The following is an 18,913-nucleotide window of genomic DNA, read 5'->3' as shown; positions in this document are numbered from 1 at the left end:
GTGGACAGAGGCCCACACTGCAGTTGAGTATATACTTAGAAGTGGAATTTCTGGGTCACAGGGAGTGTGCATACTCAGCTGTATGAGAAAACTGCCAGTTTTCCTGGTCATACCAGCTTGTATTTACCTTCTACCATCAGTGTGTGAGAGCTACCCTCCCTCACATCCTCAGTTCACTGACTATTTCCTGTCCTTTTCACCTCAGCCGTTCTGGTGGGTGTGTCCTGGTACTGTGTTGTGGTTTTAACCTCATCCTTTATATTTGATTCCAGAGGCCTTGGTTATATGCTTTCGTTGTGTGCTTGTAATGGACTTTGTAATCTTTACTGTTTTGAGATGCTGACCGTAGGCAGGCATAATGAAGTTTTCGAAGAGGCTGATGTTTTCTAACGGACCCCACCACCTCTCAGCTGTTCTGCAGGGGAGAAGCTTGTGAAGTTGGTGTCTTGTACTGCATACCATTCTGCTCTCACCATTTGTTTGGTTTGTTGCCGTGAGATCAGCAGAAAAAAGGAACAAGGTCCAAATCAGGCTGGCTTAATTTGGTCTAGCTGAATTTATTAGTACTCACCCTGGGCATTTATAGTTTTACCCAGGGGACTCAGCGGGTAAAAGATGGATAAGTCTGAAGCTTGTTGATGTCTAGGTCCAATGAGAGCAAACTTGATTTTCAGATTTTTAGTGGGAAGTTCCCCTGTTGCAACCCAATACACTTCCAGGATGGAAGGATTACAGCGAAGGAAAATGAAGATGAAGTAGCTCAAAACCCCTTGACAACCTGAAAGCACACTGTTGCGTTACTTCCTAGAATGGAGTCCAAGTTTTTCTTCTGAGGCCATTTCATGATCTAAAGAATGTACCGTGAAGGGAAATTAAAGATTGACTAGGAAATAGTGCTGGTACATGAAGCATGGTAGACACCCAGGTCGCCTTACGTAAGCCGGTGATCTGAGTCATTCTCCAGCTCTTTTCACACCCAGCATAGGAAGGTGATTAATGAAGACAGATTTGGCATCGTTTTCTATGCTGCTCCTTTTTGCCGTTACCGCTCTCTGTCTGGGGACCATCTCGGGTGCTCAGGGAATGAGGGAGGTGGGAGCGGGGGAGTGAGGTCTCCAGACGGGAGGCACCATCCATCTTGTACTTGACAGTTGAGGGCCAGCTGAACAGATCAGAGCCCTCGTCTGTACATGACAGGAGTCTTGCTTAGCACAGGGATGCCTTTTCCAGAAAATAAAGCCACTGTGGACTTGGTAGAAGACCGACTTCAGTAGGATAACGGGAGGCTGTTTGCTAGGACCCCAGTGGCTTGTTTTCTCATTAGCTGTTCTGTGGATTGTTCAGGAGGTTGTTGTGATCCTTTCTAGTAAGAGACATGTCCCTGGAGGTTGGCAAGAGCCTCAGGGGGCCCCACGTTGATCATATCCGGCGTGGTGTTGGCTAAAATTTGAATGAATGTCTATGTTTTGGGGATCTGACTTTCAGGACTTCATGCTATTACAGATGTGACATTATATTGGGCAGAAGGGGATGAGTATGGCCTGAAGGAGTGTGTGTGTGTGTGTGTGTGTGTGTGTGTGTGTGTGTGTGTGTGTGTGTGTATATACCAACTGGGTTTTTGTAGCTGCAAGGAAAGAAAGCAATCATTTGTGAGCACTGATAGCTGATCAGGACTATGCCAAACCTTTGGATTTTCATGTCATAGCATCTTATTCAATCTCATTTCTCCTCCAGTTTACGTATGTGAAACTGAGGTTTGCAGGCCTTGAGAATTTGCTGGGCTAGAGTTCCCTGAGAAAGTGTAAGGGAAAGTGGGTGTGGGCACCTAAAAACTGAACCGAAAGCCACTTTCCAGAGGAAATGCATCATGGAGAGATGCTGCGTTTGCCACCGAAGAAGCAGTCACCCTCCACAAGGACATTAATTAAAGTTCTTCATTTCAGAAATGGGGCTGAGATTACAGGCTTCCTGCAGCACCACTGGGACAACCACCATGGCAGGTTCGGTTACTAGGACTTTCCCATTTTAGATGGCAGGCCCTGGGGCTCACCACCTGCTGTGGATTTCTGACTTATAGCCAGAAGGAGTAAGGCTGGGCCCTTATCTAACCTCTTGCTTAGAGAAGAGGACCTCTTAAGTCCATCAGACTGGAGTTCCCTGGGGGCAGAAGACATGTCTTTCGTTTTTTCCAGGTAACTAGGCAATATATTGACTGAAGGGGGAAAAACATGGAACGTCGAAGGAAAAAAAATGAATTATAACTTAGGGCAAGGCATAAAAGCATTTTTCTTTTTCAAAAGGATTCGACATCTTCACCGGAAATGGTGGTTTAGATTCACTGGGAGCTGGTTTCCAGGCAGGGTGGTGTGAGTGAAGAGGGTGGGTTATACGGGTGATGAATACCTGCTGGATGTTACTATCATTTATTGGCTTCCAGGAGGTGGAACAGGAAGTGGGATCTTGTCCTCCTCTGCCCCTTTCTTCCCTCTAGAGGGATGATCAAAATGCACAGAGGGAGTGTTACAGATGAGGGTGATGATGCGTCCACACCTAACTTCAAGTAAGTCCCTTGTAAAGTTCAGAAATATTTTGCTCAGAATTTTATTCAAATCCCTTACAACAGGGTTTCTCTCCAGATACGAGCGTGACTGTAAGGACTGATATGAAATCAGCCTGTTTTATAAAAGTGTAAGAAACATTTAAGTGCACATGAATAAAGCTCTCGTTTTATTCTCTCAAACAAGCAAACAAAAGCATACCTTACAACAGATCATGAGATGCCTCCTAACATGCGACCACAATCTGCTTAAGAGCTTGGGTGCTCAGTAAGGCACAGGACAGACACTCTTTACTGCCCTAAGTTATTAGACTGTTCGTTCATCAGCAGTTAGCCGTTGCCACGCCAACATGACCAGCTACACCAACACTTACTGGCTTAAATCAGTAAGTGTTAAGTAAGTGGCTTAAGACGGTAAGTGTTCCTGGGTCTCAGGTCAGTTGGGTGGTGGTTCCAGTCTCAGCTGGGTTCACTCATGCGATTAGGGGGTAGTCTGCTGTTCTTAGCCGGCTTCTCATGTGTTTGGGGGGTTGGCTGGTTGAGTCTGGTCCAGGATGGTCTCAGCTGGGACTGTAACTGACCAGCCTTTGTGGCCTCCTTAATCAACAGAAATTGATCAGACGCCAGACAAGAAATTCAGGCAAGGCTCTATTGGGGCCCCTGCTGCAGCAGGGGGGAGAGAAAACAAGTAACGTGTTCTCTCGCTCACTTGCTCCCTGGGGGAGGGAGCGGGGGTGGGTGGGTGGGTGAGCTGGTCCCTTATATGTGATGAGGGTAGGGGTGTGTCCAGGGGGTCGGGCCAGAGGCGGAGCTTAGGTGGTCTGCCCACCCCTTCGGTGGTGGTGTGTGCAGGGGGCATGCGCAGTACCCTGCTTTTGTTCCTGACCCCCTGCTTTTGCTCATGGCTCTTCGGAAGAGGCAGTTGGGCGATTTGGTCTTTGTATCTTGTTGTCCATAATTTGTCCCAACTGCGCATGCACACAGTTACTTTTAGTCCCTTATATTTTCTTTGTATTTTGTTGCTGGAGGAGACGTTTGTCCTGGTGCAAGCACTGCAGTGAAGGGTCCCAGGACCCAGCCTGTCTCAGGACAGCTGGACTCCCTTCCACATGGCCTGCCCTCCTGCAGCAGGCTGGCCGAGGTTATTTATGTGGTTCTAAGAGGGTAAGCAGAAGCATGCAGTGAACGCCTTTTGAGGCTCAGGTTCAGAACTGGCCTTCCTGACTTCCACCGCATTTATCAGCGAAAGCAAGGTGCAGGATCCGTCCAGATTCAAAGGATAAGGATAAAGACTCGTCTTGATGAGAGTTGCTGTGGAGTCTCATTGCAAGGTGCGTGGATAAGGGAGACCATTAATTAGGGCCATCAATGCCATTCATCTACCACATTCTTTTATTCATTCATCCCATAATCCTTCTTGTGGTCCCTTAAGCCATCCTTTGCTCTCTTGTTCTATTCTTCCTTAATGAAAACTCAAGAAAGACTGTACCATTTACTGTGCATAGTCCCTGAGGAAGCCACCAAGATAAGCGAAGTATGAGCCCACCCTGCAGAAGTTCATAACCAAAGGGGTGGGGGAGATGCACATGAAGGCGGCCAATTGGAGTAGCCCAGCAAAGTTTGTGTGCAAAGTGGGCGTTGACCTCCAAGGAAGGGGTGAAGCAAGTCTGTGGGTGGAGAGGTTTCCCACGATAGGAACTGAGTCACCCAGGAACTGAGAGCAGGAAATGGCTGGAGGGAAGGGGAAGCAGGTGGCAGGACCTTTAGTAGCTTCTTCTGGAAGGCTTGAGTCACTGTTGGGTTGAAGTGACAGGAGATCAGGTGGGCCAGGTGGACCCCACTGCCAGGAGGGCTCAGGGGCTCAGCCATTCCTGACGGCCAAAGGACTCATTCTAGTGACTCATGCACTTGAAGGAACAGACAGTGTGATTATTGCAGGCCGATGCCTTTCCCTCACCAGGAGGAGGTAGGCAGGCAAGTGTGGTTCTGTGAATTCCAAACTGTGTGCTGAGGGAACCTGGGATTCCCGGAGAAAGTCATGAGGGCACCATGGGGGTATTGTGCAATGTTGAGGAAAACAGCTGTCTCTGCTAGATAGCACTTAACTACTGCCATGGAGTTCTTTGGCCCTAACTCTTTAGTAAATGGAGCTTTTCTCAGTTACTTCTTTCGGCTGAAGGGTATCATGAAAAAATGACTGAAACTCTAAGGGCACAGTAAGGTGAGAAAGTTTGAGTTTGGGAACCGCTGATGAAATTATTAAGGGTCTTGGGTTCAAATGCTACCCCTGCCTCTTATTAGAGGTGTGACCTCAGGCAAGCGAGTTACTTTCTCAGACTTGTTTCCTCATCTGTAAAGTGGGGATGGTACTTCCCCCTTAGGGTGATTGAGAGGAATAAATGAGTTTGTATAAGTAAAGGGCTGTAAGTGGAGCCTGGCAGTGGATAAACACTAATTGGTTAGCTGAATTTTTTTTTTTGATATTTTTGGCCACGCTGCTAGGCTTGCAGTATCTTAGTTCCCCAACCAGGGGTCGAACCCGCACCACCTGCAGTGGAAGCGCAGAGCCCTAACCACTGGACCGCCAGGGAAGTCCCTAGCTGCCCTATCACAGTTACTCATTCAGCACTGCCCCCGTAACTGGGTGGTTGCCGGTTCTGTTGTCTTTTTTTGTGAGGGTAACACAAGCACAGCACAGGTACCCCTGTTGGAAGGAAGGTCTACAGAGAAGTTCACAAGCCTTTGAGTGGCCAATAGGACTTTCTATTCTGCGTGAAACTACAGGCTGCAGTGGGCAGTGCTGTGCATCTTTACAGTCAGCCACGGGATCCTCTTCTCCCCCAGCCTCTCATTTCAGGAAACTTTCCTTTTCAGACGCAGCTCTGTTTCAGAGTCATGCTCTTAGGCACCTCCATTCATATGGCCTGTCTCTTTCTTGCATCCCCACCTCTACCCCCTGTGAAATGACCTGTCTCCGCAGTCAATGGCTCAGATGAAAGGAGCATAAGAGGGTGTCTCTGGCTTGTCCTTTCCTGCATTAATGGAAAGGAGCCGGACAGCCTGTGATGTGGCGGTGGGAGGTGCTCTTGCAGGTGCCTGCAAATCCCTCCACGCACCAGGTGGGCTTTCGTTTGTAATTTTAAACTGATTTGTGATGGCTTAGGCTGCTCCTTGTCCCCTCCTTCTTTTTTCTTAAGAGGGCATTGGATTGCATTGGGTGAGACTCTCTGCTGGGGGTGTGTGTGTGTGTGTGTGTGAGTGTGTGTGTGAGTGTGTGTGTGAGTGAGTGAGTGATGCTGCCATGTTTTATTTGCTGCAGCAGCAGTCCACATTCCTCCTCATTCCTCTCCTTCAGTCCACTCTGTTCTTTCCGCTTTCATCCAGGGAACTTTTTTTTTCTCCTCTGCGCAATGTCTCTCTGACTCCTCTCTCTGACTTGTGGCTGGAAGTTGGCTGTGTCCTCATTTCTCATTCTGATCCTGCTCTTTTTGGATTCTGCCAAATCTCTTTTGCATTTGTTTTTCACCTCCGCACTCTAGGCTGTCAGCAGTTCAGTGAGCCCTTTCCAAGCTCATTTTTTCCCCATTTGCTTTTTAATTAGTTTTCCTCTCCTGCTTCTCCTCTGGTCTCCTCCATCCTGCAGTCCTTCTGTGGATAAACAGAACAAGTCCCACCATCTCTTGCGTGCTTTTAAGAAAATGTGGGTCAGAGCAGTGTCCATCACGGTTATTGTTTCGAGGCTTGCGGCTTTGTCTTGAAATTTGGGATTTTATTCATTTGTCATCTTGCTCTGTAATGAGGCATGTAACCTGTTTGCAGGCGTTTTACGATCTGCAGTAAGTTTCCAGAGGCAGGGACTTGGTATCTCTCATGGAGTATTTGTCGAAAAGGATTCGTATTTTAAAAATAAAGCGTTCCAAGTGTTACCCTGTGTCTTTAAAGTACATCTTCCAGAAGCCAGGGAGCAGGCTTCCTTTTATAGTTTCAGGCACTGTCTATGAAACCCTTTAAACGTTAAGTAACCTTTAGTGTCTGTGTATTTGCGGGGCAAAGAGTGTTCATAGCTTTTATCAGAGTCCCCTTGAAGTCTGTGCCCCCCTCAATATTCGGACCCCCTGCCTAGGTTATTTAGAAAGCCTAAAGTGATTGGAAATTATAATGTGCGATCTGGAAGAAAAGGGTAGCGGCTGCAGGCGCATGCAGGAGCCTGTTTCTAATGAGGATAAAGCCCTCACCAGGCATCCAGAGGCGCATAGCCCAGGCAGCCATGGCTGTGACAGCCACATAGGGGGTGCTGGTCATGAAGGCGCTTGCTATTTGCTTTTGAGAGTTTTCCCTGTATACTAATTCTCCCTCTCTCTCTCTCTCTCTCTCTCTCTCTCTCTTTTTAAATTGGAGTATAGTTGCTTTACATTGTTGTGTTAGCTTCTGCTGTACAGCAAAGTGAATCCGCTGTACCTATACATATATCCCCTCTTTTTTGGATTTTCTTCCCATTTAGGTCACCACAGAGCACCAAGTAGAGTTCCCTGTGCTATACAGTAGCTTCTCATTAGTTATCTACTTTATACATAGTAGTGTATATATGTCAATCCCAATCTCCCAGTTCATCCCCCCCACTTCCCCTTTGGTATCTATACGTTCTCTACAACTGTATCTCTATTTCTGGTCTGCAAATAAGTTCATCTATACTGTTTTTCTAGATTCCACATATATGCGTTAATATACAATATTTATTTGCCTCTTTCTGACTTACTTCCCCCCCCCCCAACCCGTACTGATTCTTACCCCTTAGGATTGACTGCTGATAGACCGTTAGAGCTTGAATGGGGTAAAAGGAAAAGGTTGTTGCGTTAGGAATATCCCATCTGAAGCACATCACATCAGTGCTATCACATGCTGCAAGTCAGCCCAGCTCCTTAGAGCATGGCGGAGGCTGCAAGGAACCAAGGTGGTCACGGTCCCCATTGGAGCTCCTAGATCCTTGTTGCTCAGAGGGGCTCCGCGAACTGGCAGTGTCGGCAACAGCTGGGAGCTTATTAGAAGTGCAGACTCTTGCGACTATAGATTATCATACTAAGTGAAGTAAGTCAGGAAGAGAAAGACAAATACTGTATGATATCACTTATATGTGGAATCTAAAATATGACACAAATGAACTTATCTACGAAACAGGAACAGACTCACATGCATAGAGAACAGACTTGTGGTTGCCAAGGGGGAGGAGGGCTGTGGGAGGGGTGGACTGGGAGCCTGGGATGAGCAGATGCAAACTATTTTATACAGAATGGATAAACAGCAGGGTCTTACTGTATAGCACAGGGAACTATACTCAGTATCCTGGGATAAACCGTAATGGAAAAGAATGAGAAAAAGAACGCATATATGTGTATAACTGAGTCACTTTGCTGTACAGCAGAGATTAACACAACATTGTAAATCAGCTATATTTCAACGAAAAAAAAAAGACGTGCAGACTCTTGAGGCCCACAGACTCAGAATCTATAGAATAACCAGAGTCCGAGGTGATTCATAGGCACATGAATGTTCAAGCAGCAAAGCTCTAAGCTCAGCGTGTTCCATGAGTAGCAGGCTGGTCTCTCTGAGCATTGTGTCACGGGCATGGCCTGTCCATGGGTTAGATTCAGTTCTGATTTCCTATCACTTTTATGGTAAATGCTAATACACAGTGGTTTAGATATATATCTGTATGCGATTTAGCTTGGCACCTTGCTGTGTTAACAGGCAAATGTGTGGATCAGAAAAAGAATCCTTTTTGACTATCTACTTGAGGTCTGGGGATGGGAAGATACCGTCATGCCTACCATATGCAATCACCATAGAAGGTGCTGAGGATTCAAGCAGTAAGACACTGGTTCTGCCTTTGAGGAGTCTGGTCCAGGGAGATAAACACTAAAAGGGTAATTTCATCTCAGAGTGTATCTTGTGATTGCATAAGGGACCAGAGAAAAGAGCGGGTAGTTTTTTGTCCTGCTGCTGGCATGTTACCAATCAGTATACATTGGTAGGTGGACAACCCTATATGATAAGGTCATTTTTAGACCTTTGCCAGAATTTGATCTCTCCTGGGAGCTGCCCTGTTGCCTCTTCAAACTGTGAATGGGTAGCACCTTTTGTGTTTTCAAGCAAGTAGCTTGAATAGCCATTTGTTCAGTTACCAGTCAGCTGATGTGTAGCCAGAGAGAGAATGTTTGTCGTTGAGAGCTTGTTCTGTGCTCTGCCCCTTGGCTAAGAGTCCCTGCTTCCTGTTACATGGAATGACTTCCCGCTATGACTTTTTGTCTTTGTGATCTCACATTGAAGGCGTGTTATGTTTAAACTTAATGCTTTTCCTTCCAAATTGCCTAGATGAAGCATGGTCACTAATCCCTGTAGCTGAAATAACCCATTTGAAGATATAGGAGGTAGATGTTGGCGCTCTCTCTCTCTCTCTTTTTTCTTTTTAAGTGAAAGTGAGTTTATATTGAGAGATACACATTCCACAGACAGAGTGTGGAACATTTCCAAAGGCTAGAGAGGCCCTGAGAGAAACACATTCCATAGACTGTGGACCATCTCCGAAGGCTGGAGAGGCCCTGAGAGGAACACGTTCCATAGAATGAGGACCATCTCAGAAGGTTGGGGGGGCCTTGAGAAGAAACATACTCCACAGACAGAGTGCAGACCATCTCCAAAGGTTAGAGAGGGCTTGGCTCTCTTGATGCAAGGTTCTTAAGAGTTGCAGAAGAGAGAAGCAATGACCCTATAATATCTGTACTTTCTGTTGACAGATGTGGAACAAAAACTGTATCTGGGAAACCAGAGAGTGTTTGCTATCAAGCTCTTTTTTTTTTAAAACTAGAAACTCTTTTTCCATAGCCTGACTTGCTTTTCCACACTGTTTTGGAATCACATAAACTTGGGATGAGATTCTGTAGTTGCTTCCTAGCTGTGTGAGCTTTGGAAAGAGCAGTTAGCTGATTCTCTGAACCTCATGTGCAAAGTGGGGAGCAAATATTTCAAAAGGGTAAGAATGGAATGAGGTGGTGTAGTAGAGTATTTGATACCTAGTGCCTAGCACCCAGCAGGCACAGTTGCTGGGCACTGTGCCCTTGGCACTATGTTGAAATATGCTTAGGAAGGAAAACAACACACGACCTGCTCTCCTTGGAGCTTGTGGTCCTTTAGTACATGACTGTACTAAAATACCAGGCCGCTGGCAGATATGTAAAGCAGCCTGCGTAGTTTCCATGGAATATTGGATGGACATGCTCAACACTTCATTCCTGCCAAGGTCCTCCCACAGGAAAGGGTTCACTGTGACCAGATAGTCCCATTTTATTCAGGGGATGCCAGAAATTTGGAGTTTTCTATGAAATCCCCCTGTTTCCCAAATGCTGTTAAGTCATTAAAAAAAAACTCCTTGACCTAATTTCTAGTCTACCATCAAATAACAGTAAGGGTATATCCTTATCAACGCATGTAATTTTGATGTTCTGCCCTCTCTGGCCCATCACTTTACCCCAAAGCAGGGCCCCTATCCTCCACTCCATCTTGTTTCCTACTAACAGGGCACATGCCTGGAGTCTCTATCCCAGGGCCTCGCCTACACTCTCTTCCTTGTGAGTCGTGGGCTGCAATGGTAGGAAACTTGACCATGGAATGGCTACTTGTCTGTGAAACAAAACCGTTTAAAAGTCTCATACTGGATTGAGCTCTGGGTGTATGGTTTTTCTACCTCTCTGTCCTAATTGCTGCTTCCCCTTGAACCCCAAAATGAAAACCTGAAGTAGTAAGTTTGAGAGAGGAGCTCTTCTTGGCAGGACCTTTATATTCATTGTCTGCAGGGTTCAGCATTTACGAGCACTCAAGTTCTGAGCTACACATGTTGCCCCAAACAGACAATAAAATAGTACCTCTCAGAAAACAATGGTACCAACCTCTTTGTTAGTTTGGCTATTTTATAGGCTGGATTCTGGAAGAGCTGTACTCTCACCCATACCTACTTACTTTGAATTACATCGTATGGTTCCTGGGGTGGGCTTGGCAGAGATGGTGTCCTTGAGAAGGCCCTTGGCTTAGTCTAGAACCCTCTTTAACTGCGATCTTCTTCAGCCTTTCATACAGCCTCAGACTGTCCTGGTTCATCAGGGGTGGGAGGCGTTGTATTCTTCGGTCAGTTCCATGGGCTTTGGAGTGGCAGGTCTGGTGCTAACGGTTGTGTTGCCTGTGGCTGTGGAGTGTGACAGGTGAGGATGAGCCACGTTTCTTTTACCTAGACTAGGGCCCAGTTGTGGAGCTTTTCACTCACCTGCCAGCCATTAGACAAAACACAGGCTGGCTTAAAAGCTCAGGCAGGGAAGAATTGGATCCAGAAAATACCAGGCTCAGGATGGTGATGTCTAAGCAAGAATATTAGCACAAAATTGGAAGGATTTATGGAGGAAGTAATGTTAAGAGAGGAAAGGACTGGCATATTCTCAGTCGCTGTTTCAGTCAGAATGTAATCAGTCAGAACGGTACAGAATTGGTGTGGGGTGAGTCACAGATGACTGTGACACCTGTTGTTACAACACTGTGTTTGTGAGAGTGTGTGTGTGTGTTTAGGAGGGTAGGAAAAGAGCAGGAGTGAAGTGGAAGGTAAGGGTATTCCTTTGAAGGGGAAGGTGAGGATTCATAGGAAAGTTGAGGAGGATTCTTAGTACTATAAATTTATAAACGCTCAGGGTCAGCCTTTGACAAATTATAGGGTAAGAAAAGTCCCAATTAGAATCCTCGTTTTCAGTTTTGGTGAAAGTTGCCTCAAGTTGTCCAGCCAGAGGGTACAACACAAATGTCTTTCTCTGGGTATATATCTGGCATTTCTCAAATGTATTTGACTGTACCACTTGTGCCATTGTTGGCTTATGGCCTCTCAACTTCAAATTTGTCCCTTTTGCCTGCTCCCTAAAACTGAATCTGGGCCCCTTCATTTTTTTTCCTTTGCAGATGGCACAACGTTAAGCTTTGCCAGTAGAGGGCACTGGGGAGACTTTGTAGGAGGAAAGGGTTTCGCTCCTGATTCTTTGTGCCTTCTGGGGGGCTCCTCCAGGGTGTGTGTCTTCTCCAGTGTTGGCTCCTGTGTCATGTAGCACGGTGGCCAGCAGCTTCCCGAGCACCATCTTGGTGATATATAGCAGATTGCCTGCAGTGAGATACCTCCCTGTGAACAGCTTTCCTTGGCACTGTAGAGGATGCATTTCTAGAAAATTTGGCCATCTGGCACCACAGTGGCTTCTGTGCCATCTAGGGAGTCAAAGCTGTGCCCTCTCCAACAATTAGGGTCTCCACCCTGGGGTGGGTGCTGCCTCTTCCTTGAGTTATCTGTCTCAGTCCCAAGGGTAGTGGCTGTTCCTTATAGCTGGTCTTCCTGTATGCTTTAGCATCCCTTGTATTACTGCTTACTAGTCAATCTCTTGTTACCCTAACCCTGGTTGTAGTTAACTATTGTTTATATTAAGCTTTTCCTGTTAATGTTACTGTGTGATTTCCATCTCCTGATTGGATTGACTGATATTAGACATCTTGTAAAGTACTGTCAAGAAAATTGACTCTGAAATAGGCAAAAAAGATTATTTAGTGTCCAGTGCACCCTTCTGGGTCATCTGTGCCTTTCATTTTCTTTGAACTATTGTACTAATGTGGCAAGTTATAGAAAAATGATAGCAGTGGAAGTGATTCTTATTTATAGAAATACAAATTAATTTTGTCCAGTGGAGGTACTATTGATTGCTCTCAAGAAACCAGTTTTATATATATTAACGAATTTATTTCAACACTCCTGATGTGTTCTGTGTGTGTTCTTTGTAATCTCTTTTGAATTTGTTGTAATATCCTTCTGGTTCCCTCTTTAATTAATGAGCTAAGTAAAATCTTTGATATCTGTTCATTTTATATTTGTAAGAGTCATGGTTTGATCTGTAGAAAAGTCATAACAATATAATACTTCAAGGAGCTCATGAGATATGCCCACTTATATTAAAAAATATAGAAAATGGTGATATGAATTGCTTGACTTAGAAACATTTTTAATATTTTATAACTGGACAAATAGAGGAGTAGAATCTATTTGAAAGAACAAATAAGTATTACAATTATGTTTTGACATAGAAGATAAAGATTCATAACACAGCAGACCAGGGTGGCGGGCAGCCAGGGTACGTCAGTCCGCCTGCCACTCCCCAGGCTGCGCCCGTGCTCGCCGGTTCCTATGTCGGGGGTCCGGGGCCCCTCCCATGGGACCAGCGCCAGGGGGTCCTCGAGTCCCCTCCAGGGGAACCAGAAGAGACCCCCACGGGGGTCCCGGAGCGGCCACAGGTCCGCTTCCATGGGGGCTGTAACCAGAGGAACCAGAGGAGGCCATGGGTGGACACCCAAGGGGACCTTGGTGCCCAGTGTCCACTCCCATGTGTACCACCACCAGGGATTTCTGACGTCTCTTGAAGATGAGAGATCTGGCAATAGGCCACCATTCACACCACTTCAGAGACACCTTTCACAGATGGCTGCCTGTATGAAGGCCCCCAGTGACTCATCTGGGATTGTTCTTCACACATGCACCCGGCTCCCAACGCTCTCTGTCCCTTCTGTGCTGACCCCATTCTGTTTTATGATCAGGGAGTGGTCAGCCCCAGTCCTCACCTGGGTCCTGAGCTCACTCACGGCTCTAACCTCCGCTTGCTGGGGACAGCGTCCTGCACTGGGAAGGCGCTCAATAGATGTCTGTTGAATTAAATAAAACCAGTGAATTTGGGGGGAAAAAAAGATTCATAACATAGCCACAGCATGGGAAAAAATATTTGCAAACCATATTATTTGATAAGGGACTTATATTTAGGATATGTTAAAACCTCTTTCCAACTCAGTAATAAAAAGACAACCCAATTAAAAAATGAGCTAAGAATCTGAATAGATAACTTCTCCCAAAGAAATACAGATAGCCAGTAAGTACATGAAAAGGTTCTCACCATCATTAGTCATCAGGGAAATGCAAATCAGAGCCATAGTGAGATACCACTTTTCACCTACTAGGATGACTACAATAATAATAATAAAAAAAGACAGATGGTAACAAGTGTTGGTGAAGATATGAAGAAATGAGAAGCTTCATACACTACTGTTGGGAATGTAAAATGGCACAGCCACTGTGGACAGCATTTTAACAGTTCTTCAAAATGTTAAGCATAGAGTTACCATATGACCCAGCAATTCTACACCTAGATATAAACGCAAGAGAAACGAAAACGTGTCCATACAAAAAGTTGGACGTGGGGCTTCCCTGGTGGCGCAGTGGTTGAGAGTCCGCCTGCCGATGCAGGGGACACGGGTTCGTGCCCCGGGCCGGGAAGATCCCACATGCCGCGGAGCGGCTGGGCCCGTGAGCCATGGCCGCTGAGCCTGCGCGTCCGGAGCCTGTGCTCCGCAACGGGAGAGGCCACAACAGTGAGAGGCCCGCGTACCGCAAAAAAAAAAACCCCTAAGAAACAACAAAAAAAGTTGGACATGAATGTTTATAGAGCAGCTTTATTCACAATAGCCATCAATTGGCGAATAGACGAAATCCGATCTCTCCATACAGTGGCATATTAAGCCACTAACAGAATGAAGCACTGATACATGTTATAACGAGGATGAGCCTTGAAAGCATTGTGCTAAGTGAAAGATGACAGTCGCAGGAGACCACGTAGTATAGGATTCTGCTTATATAAACCATCCACAGTAGGCACATCTATGGAGACAGAAAGTGGATTACTGATTTCCTGGGGGCGGGAGGTGGGGGAGGATGGAGTACTATGAGGTGATAAGTAAAGGGTTTTCTTTTCAGGATGATGGACATGTTCTAAAATTGATTGTTGTGATAGTTGCACAACTCTGTGGACATTCTAAAAACCTTTGAATGGCACACTTTGAAAGAATGAATTGTATGGTATATGAATTATAGCTCAATAAAGCTGTTACCAAATAAAAGGTAACCTAGACAAATGATCATCAGATAAACCGAATTCCTCAGTGGTGGGTGGTGAATGCTGCCTGTGCGTGAACATACAGATCCACTGTCCGCAGGTCAGAAGACCCTCATGTGCTTTCTCTTTGTATGTCCTCTCACATAGAACTTTCCTTTTTAATTTGGAACACCATTTCTTTTTTTTTTTTTTTTTTTTTTTTTTTTTCGGTACGCGGGCCTCTCACTGTTGTGGCCTCTCCCGTTGCGGAGCACACGCTCCGGACGCGCAGGCTCAGCGGCCATGGCTCACGGGCCCAGCCGCTCCGCGGCATGTGGGATCTTCCCGGACCAGGGCACAAACCCATGTCCCCTGCATCGGCAGGCGGACTCTCAACCACTGCGCCACTAGGGAAGCCCTGGAGCACCATTTCTTTAAGGAAGATTATTGCAAAATGAACTGAATAGCTGCATGATTTCTTAACAGGAGGTCCCTCCCCTCCCCATCCCCCAGCTTTGGAAGCAGTTTGGAGAACTGATGCTTTATTGGAACCTTTATTTCTCCTAGTTTTCTATCACTACTTAAGTGTTTAAAGTCTTATTTTGTATCTTTTCCTGTCAAGGTCTTGTGATAGTGTCTGCTGAAGGAGTCTGTAAATTTGTAAATTATTTAATTTACAAATGATACAAAGCCAAAATGATACCTAGAGATTTGATTGACAGAAACACTTCAAAGAAAAACCATTGGGATAGAACAATGGACCAAAAGTAACAATATAAAATGCCTTGGGTATACAGTCTCCCCTTATCTGCGGTTTTGCCCTCTGCAGTTTCACTTACGTTCGGTCAACCACAGTGTGAAAATATTAAATGGAAAATTCCAGAAATAACAATTCACAAGTTTTAAATTGTGCGCCACTCTGAATAGCAGCCATGAAATCTTGCACCATCCCACTCCATCCTGCTCAGATGTGAATCAGCCCTTTGTCCAGTGTATCTGCCTGTTAGTCACATAGTAGCCATCTCAGTTTTCAGATCAACAGCTGTGATATTGCAGGGCTTGTGTTCAAGTCACCCTTATTTTAGTTAATAATGGCCCCAAAGCACAGGAGTGGTGATGCTGGCAATTCACATATACCAAAGAGAAGCTGTAAAGTGATTTTTTTAAATATAAATTTATTTATTTTATTTATTTATTTTTGGCCGTGTTGGGTCTTCGTTGCTGCACACGGGCTTTCTCTAGTTGCGGCGAGTGGGGGCTACTCTAAATTGCGGTGCGCAGGCTTCTCACTGCGGTGGCTTCTCTTGTAGAGCATGGGCTCTAGGCGCGCCAGCTTCAGTGGTTGCAGCACGTGGGCTCAGTAGTTGTGGCTCACGGGCTCTAGAACACAGGCTCAGTAGTTGTGGCTCACGGGCTTAGTTGCTCCGCGGCATGTGGGATCTTCCCGGACCAGGGCCCGAACCCATGTCCCCTGCATTGGCAGGTGGATTCTCAACCACTGAGCTGCCAGGGAAGCCCTAAAGTGATTTCTTTAAATGAAAAGGTGAAAGCTCTCAACTTAATGAGGTTGCTAAGATATACAGTAAAAACGAATCTTCTGTGAAACTGTGAAGAAGAAAAAAGAAATTTGTGCTAGTGTTGCTGTTGCCCCTCAGATTGCAAAACTTACAGCCACAGTGCGTGGTGTTTAGTTAACAAGGAAAAGACAGTAAATTTCTTCAATAAGATATTCTGAGAGACCACATTCACATAACTTTTATTACAGTATACTGTTAGAATTGTTGTATTTTATTATTAGCTATTGTTAATCTCTTTCTGTGCCTAATTTATAAATTAAGCTTTATCACAGGTAGGTATGTATAAGAAAAACATAACATATATAGGGTTTGGTGCTATCCACGGTTTCAGGCATCCACTGGGGGTCTTGGAACGTATCCCTCAAGGATAAGGGGGGGCACTGTAAATAGGAAGTCTTGCACGTAGGTGCAAAACATCGATTACACCAACCCAGAGTGGAGAAGACCTTGCTTAATGATTATGAATCACTTAATGACTGAATGGCCCAGGGCAGGCTGCGTAACCTCACCAAGTCTCAGTTTCCTCATCTGTAAAATGGGGATAGTAGTATAGACCTCACAGGATTGTTGTGAAGATCAGCCAGGTTAATGTTTGTGAAGCCTTAAAGCTGTGCCTGGCACCTAGTAGGCACTATATGATGGTGACACAGATGATGGTTCCAGAAATAGGGATTCTAGGTTATGGAAGAGTTTGTACCAGTTTGTGGCAAGAACCAGATCCCACTGGGAACATTGGGATCTGGTTAACACAATCATCGACTTACAGGGAGTGCAGGTAGAGGGTGGCCCTGCTGGGGGAGGGCCTGGGAGATGTCAGTGGAGTTCAGCAAATAATCATTGAGTATCTTCTGTGGCAAAACTGTGTTAGAGGCGCTGGAGATAAAACCCTCACATCACATGTATAATGTGGAAGGAACTAGGGTTTACAGGAAGGGCAGCCTGGGTTAGGACAGAGAAGTAATAAGAGCATTTCTGTACTTGAATCTCTCAGTCTTGGGTTCTTCTTCTGTAAAATAGATATTATACTGGCTGTGAGAATTAAGGTTTACATAAAGTTCCTAGTTGGTTCATAGCAAGCACTCAAGAAATAGTACTTATATATAGCATAGTAATATAATCAGGAATAATTCAAATACAAAAGTAACCATGCCATGCACAGATATTTCATAAAAGTTATAAGAGGGAAACAGAAGGGAGGGATCCTGTATGCTTAGGGCCTGACAAGGCAATGTTTCATCTGAAAATGGCCTTTCAGTAGGTAAAGACTGGGGTGGAGGATGGGGGATATGGTGAAGAGACTAATTTCTGATAATCAGTGATACTGAAAGGATTCCTTTAGGTATAGAGAAGGTAATCGGAGGTAACTATTTTTATTTATTTATTTATTTGATTGAAGTATAGTTGATTTACAATGATGAGTTAGTTTCAGGTGTACAGCAGAGGTAACTATTTTTGAGGTCTCTTCTACTTTTTATGATTCTTGGTAGTTTATTCTAGGAACATTCCTTTTGTTGAAGGGGGTTCCTGGATTTTAAATTCTCCACCCCAAAGCATTTCTAAGTGAAACTTTGGGGGGCGGTGGCAGTCTACCCGGGGAAATGTTTGTCCAGGGACCTACTTCCTATTCCCAATAACCTGTACTCCTACAAGTAAGAAAAAAATGTGAAAACATTTGTTATAGGATATTCAATTTTGGAAAAAAAAAAAGTTTTAACTCAGATTTCCTGTGGCATTTAGTTCTTTTCATAGAAATGTTAGAATCCAAGCGCCTCTAGATCCGGTGGGGCACGACAGCTTGGTTGGGTAGCTCTTTTCCAAATGGAGGTACATAAGTTTAAATGCCTGTGTGTGTAGTTGGCTGTGAGAATGACCTGACCAGGGTCAAGTGGCTGATGTGCCTGAACAACGGCCGGTCTTCTCACCCGCTGTGCCAAGTTGTCCATCCCCAGTTCTTTATGCTCCGTCAGAGGAGGGAGAGGGGATTCCTCCACTAGAGGAAGAAGGTACATAATACTGTTGCCCTGTAGAACCTTCAGGCAGCCTTCCTGATCCTGTCTTACACACCGGCTCCTCCATTTTCCTGTCTTGGTGGACGACATACCACGTTGCCTCAGCTGCCCAAGATGAAAGTCTAGTGGTCATCTGAGACTCCTCCCTCCATCCCTGCCACTTAGTCATTGTTCATTGTCCTGCTTATTTGACCTCTTAAATGTTTCTACCATCCAAGACTGCCACTACCCTGTTGAGGCCTTTATCCGACTCAGTCCTCACCCAGAGCTGCAGGAGCCTCTCCCTGGGTTCCTGGACTCTGGCCGTGTCCTCTTCACATCCTCCACACAGCAGCCAAGATCAAATACGGCGGCCTCTCCACTCTTAAACTCTCCAGTGATTTACGTCGTTTGGGGTTCTCATTGAACAGGGGAGGTTTTCCGGAAATATCTGCAGACCTTTTTCAAAGTATTTAGGTGTAGGTCCTATCCTGGACCCATAAGTAGAAAGGGGGCATTCAGAATGGGGTTTGGGCTTCTGTATTATGAAAAATCTCCCCAAACAGGAAGAAACCCAATAAGTAATGCTTTAAAAGGCAACTTTTTTGTTTTGAAATAATTATTTCACAGGAAGTTGCAAAAAGACTACAGAGAGTTTCATGAACCCAGCTTCCCCCAGTGGTGTCATTTTGTATGCTCTAGTACCAGGACATTGACTACAGACCTAAGTAATGTTTTTTAATGCCCATTTCTCTTGCCAGGTTAGAATGACACACTTCCTGTTACACGGACTCTTGGATACATTTTAAT

The 18,913-nt window shown here is 45.3% G+C and overlaps 1 protein-coding gene across 2 annotated transcripts in view; it reads left to right on the top strand.

The window, feature by feature from the left end:
• The window catches only part of LOC149743804 (alpha-1,6-mannosylglycoprotein 6-beta-N-acetylglucosaminyltransferase A), a 239,955-nt gene that overhangs the window by 95,244 nt on the left and 125,798 nt on the right, over positions 1-18,913 (top strand). The gene's annotated exons all lie outside the window — the stretch shown is intronic.

The sequence above is a fragment of the Delphinapterus leucas genome, unplaced genomic scaffold (genome assembly GCF_059928025.1).
Source record: "Delphinapterus leucas isolate spDelLeu-1000000601 "Yukka" unplaced genomic scaffold, BTC_Dleu_Yukka2 spDelLeu_asBTCV2_sq78, whole genome shotgun sequence".
In the NCBI taxonomy this organism is placed as follows: domain Eukaryota; kingdom Metazoa; phylum Chordata; class Mammalia; order Artiodactyla; family Monodontidae; genus Delphinapterus; species Delphinapterus leucas.
This window is presented reverse-complemented; position numbering and strand designations above follow the sequence as displayed.